The 4,596-nt window shown below is 39.6% G+C and overlaps 1 pseudogene; it reads left to right on the top strand.

The window, feature by feature from the left end:
- Nucleotides 1-422: 422 nt before the first annotated feature.
- Nucleotides 423-4,268, top strand: LOC113352890 (annotated as a pseudogene).
- The last annotated feature ends 328 nt before the right edge of the window (nucleotides 4,269-4,596 follow it).

The following is a 4,596-nucleotide window of genomic DNA, read 5'->3' as shown; positions in this document are numbered from 1 at the left end:
ATACCATCACAAAACGTGACAAGGGAGGTCAATTCTGATGTTGTCCCATGTGCAGAACATTGTGATTATGATACTGTCCCATGTGTTGTACCTTCACCGACGGAGTCAGACGGTGATGTTTTTAACTCACCTGATGGAGTCACTTCACTGGCAGGAGGGTCTTATGATGCAGGTTTGGTGCCTGACAGTGCACACATACCTGACAATATTTCTGATAAAGTTTTATTGCCTTCTACCGACAGACAGGCTGCTATCAGTGACATTTCTGATAAAACAGTTCTAAGAAGTGTTCGGTCTTGGGTTCCTAATACTTAGTTAAAGGATTATATATGTTAATACTGTCAAATCTATAGAACCCGTCTCCTCCATTTCCCATTCTTCAACGTTCGTTCTCAAGTACGCCTTATCCCATAACTAATTACATGTCTTGTGTAAAAATTTTTGCTAACCATACTCGTTTTTTGGCAGCGATAACTACTCTTAAAGAACCTACGAGTTATGCAGAAACCGTTCGCTTTCCGGTTTGGCGCTTAGCTATTTCTAAGGAAATTGGTGCTCTTGATAAGAATGACATGTTATCTATTACTGATCTGCCGCCAGGGAAGAAAGCTATTGGTTGTAATTTGGTTTACAAAATTAAATACAATTTTGATGGTAGTGTCGAGCGGTACAAGGCTCGCTTGGTTGTTCTTGGTAATAGACAAGTTGAAGGGGTGGATTATCATGAAACATTTGCTCTCGTAGCTAAAATGGTTTCTGTTAGAACATTTTTAGCAGTCGTAGTTGCTCGTGATTGGGAGTTACATCAAATGGATGTTCATAATGCTTTTCTACATGGGGATCTTGATGAGGAAGTATATATGCAACTTCGTCCAGGATAGTCGACTAAATATCCTTGTAAAGTGTGTCGACTCCGTAAATCTTTGTATGGTCTTCGTCAAGCTCCTCGTAATTGATTTGTTAAGCTTGCAGGTGGTCTTAAGGCTTTTGGATTTGTACAGTCTAATGCTGATCACTCTCTATTTACCCTACGACGATGTGAGAATTCAATTAATGTACTTGTCTATGTGGATGATTTAATTATTGCTGGGAATAATTCCGCTGCTATTACTGCTTTTAAAGCATATTTAAGCCGTTGATTTCATATGAAATATTTGGGCAATCTCAAGTATTTTCTTGGTATTGAAATGTCTCGAGGAGATGATGGTCTATTTTTATCTCAACGGAAATACACCTTGGATATTCTGTCTGAGACTGGACTTATTGGAGCCAAACCACCTTCTTCACCCATTGATCAACGTCATCGTCTAGCTCTAGATGATGGTCTATTCTGACTCATCTCAGTATCGTCGGCTTATTGGACGTTTGATTTATTTGACCATTCCACGCCCTGAATTGTGTTACTCGGTGCATGTGTTGGCTCAATTTATGCAGTCTCCTCAGGTATCTCATTGGGAAGCTGCTCTTCGAGTTCTTCGTAATCTAAAGGGCCATCCCGGTCAAGGGATTGTTTTACGCAAGGATAATGCTCTCCAACTTACTGCTTATTGTGATTCTGATTGGGCCTCCTGCCCACTTAGTCGTCGTTCGCTTACTGGTTATTTTATTTTTTTGGAGGCTCACCTATATCTTGGAAGACAAAGAAGTAACACACAGTATCTCGTTCTTCTACTGAAGCCGAGTACCGTTCTATGGATCATACTTATAGTGAACTCACGTGGCTAAAGGCATTATTGAAATTTCTAGGTGTGATTCACTCTTAGCCTATGCGTCTTTACTGTGATAGTCAATCCGCACTTCATATTGCTGTTAATCCTGTTTTTCATGAACGCACAAAACATATTGAGATTGATTGTCATTATGTACGAGATCAAATTCAGTATGGCGCTATTATTACTTCTCATGTTCGCACAACCGCTCAGCTTGCAGACATTTTCATCAAAGCTTTGGGTCGTCCTCAGTTTGAGCTACTTCTTCGCAAGTTGGGCATTCGCGATCTCCATGCTCCAACTTGAGGGGGAGTATTAGGAGATATTGTATATTTATGTATATATTGTTTATATGGCTAGGAAATATAATAGTTAGGAAAGATATTATTTTGAGTTAATGTTTTTAGTCATCTTCCTATTTAATCTAAGGGAATACAGATTTTGTAACCAAATTTTTCATAATAAGAAAATCTTCTATTTCTTTGGGTTTTATTGTAGCAATCGCTGGCATCCTTGGTCTGGGAGCTGGTAATTTCATTTTGAAATATTATACTAATGGTTTACAAAGAATACAACTGAACAAAAACAAGTACAACTTTTTAAGATGTTTAGACAAAATCTGAAGTTTTCTTTTGATTTGTTATTCTTTCAGCTCTGGGAACATCACCAAGTCATAAAGTGGTTAAACCTACTCCTAGCACGAAGCCCGTTACACATTTTTTTTCATCTCTGGTATCAAGTGATCCAGTGGTTCCTAGCACAGAGTCCGGTACAAAATTTAGTGATGTTCAGGGTGTTGATGAGGCCAAAGCGGAGCTGGAAGAAATTATCCACTATTTTCGCAATCCTGAGGTAAAAACAATATAACATATTTGTCATTATAGATCCCAGCCATGCAATTGTGCCAGGCGCTTGGCGCGTCGCCTTGCCTCGCCTAGCACCTAGGCGTTTTAGGCGCCCAGAAGAAAAATAGAAAAAAATAGTTGCTCACAGTTTTGCGCCTTGGGCGTTTTATTAGCTAGGCGCCTAAGCGAGCTAGGGAACATAGGATCCCGGTATCTCTAATTGCGCCAATTATGATCTGTGAACATGATGTTTCACATTTCCGCATGTATGTATATGAAAGCCTTTCCCGATCGAATTAAAGTTCTTCATTATGTTGATTTTTCTTAGCAATATCTTTTTATTGTTTCAGCGGTTCACAAGTCTAGGAGCTAAACTCCCCAAGGGTGTTTTGCTTTGTGACCTGGGACAGGTAAAACCATGTTAGCAAGAACCGTTGCGGGAGAAGCTGGAGTACCATTCTTCTTCAAAAGCCTAAGTGAATTTGAGGAACAGTGGATTGGTGTAGGAGCAAGGAGAGTTAGGGATCTATTTGTTGCTGCAAAGAAGTGTTCTCCATGTATAATTTTCATTGATGAAATAGATTCATTTGGTGGGCAGCGTAACCCCAGAGATTTTAAATATGCCAACGCGACCTTGAATCAGTTTCTTGTCGAGCTTGATGGATTTCAACAAAATGATGGAATTATTTTTATCGCTGCAACCAACTTCCCCGAGTTTTTGGATAAAGCACTTGTAAGACCTGGACGCTTCGACAGGACCGTTGTTTTGCCCAATCCAGAGATAAAGGACGAAAACAGATATTGGAATCTCACATGTCAAAGGTAAATTAGTTCATCTTTGAAAATTTTCTACTGCATTGGGAACTAATAAAACCCCTCGGTTAATCTTTCAGATTGTTTAGTCCTTTAGTGTTTAAATGCATGAAACATTAATACACCAAGAATGCCATTTGACAGGTACCCCAAGGAAAAGATGTTGATCCAAGTATCATTGCAAGAGGAACACCAGGATTCTCAGGCGCAGATCTTGCAAATTTGGTAAACGTTGCAGCTCTCAAAGCAGCAAAGGAGGATCCTAAAGCAGTGAGCATGACTGAGTTAGAATATGCGAAGGATAAGATTATGATGGGAAGTGAACGCAAATCAGCTGTGATTTCTGACGAATCATGAAAACTAACAGCATTCCATGAAGGTGTCCATGCTTTGGTAGCCATCCATACAGATGGAGCTCATCCAGTTCACAACAATTGTTCCACGAGGAATATCTCTTGGGATGGTAGCGCAGTTGCCTGACAAAGATGAGACTAGCGTTTCTCGCAAGCAAATGCTTGCTAGGTTAGATGTTTGTATGGGTGCGCGAGTAGCCGAGGAATTTATATTTGGAGAAAATGAAGTTACTTCTGGTGCATCTTCAGATCTCCAACAAGCAACGTCTTTAGCAAGAGCAATGGTCACAAAATATGGAATGAGCAAAGCAGTTGGGCTTGTAGCTCACAATTACGATGATAATGGGAAGAGTATGAGCACTGAAACTAGACTTCTTATTGAAGAAGAGGTGAAGGGATTCTTGGACAGGGCTTACAATAATGCGAAGACAATTCTAACTACCCACAACAAGGAACTCCATACACTAGCTAATGCTCTGCTGGAGAAAGAAACACTCACAGGAACTCAAATCACTGCTTTACTTGAAAAAAAGAAAATGAGATTTTAAGCAGCCTGTTTTGGATAACCCGAAACTGGGGAAGGAAGGAAGAAGTGGATATCAGGGAAAGAAGTGGCCAGTAGTCTAATACTTGTAGGCTGTTGCCATTGTTTAAGATGTATTCTCATAGGCTGTTGCCTTTGTTTTATCTTTTTTTTCCCCGTTTTGTTGTGTGCCTTATATATTTCACCTCCTTTTTTTTTTGAAGCATATATTTATTATAAAATGATTTAGTTTACAACTTGTCTTGGGTATTTGATACCCACAGAATCTTGAAATAAAATGTGACTAATAAAAGATGGGATTGCCTGGTCCCAGATTTAGGTTGAGTAGTTTC

This window comes from Papaver somniferum, chromosome 2, assembly GCF_003573695.1.
Source record: "Papaver somniferum cultivar HN1 chromosome 2, ASM357369v1, whole genome shotgun sequence".
Classification (NCBI taxonomy): Eukaryota; Viridiplantae; Streptophyta; class Magnoliopsida; order Ranunculales; family Papaveraceae; genus Papaver; species Papaver somniferum.
The sequence above is the reverse complement of the archived record's forward strand: the minus strand, read 5'-3'. Positions and strand labels throughout refer to the sequence as shown.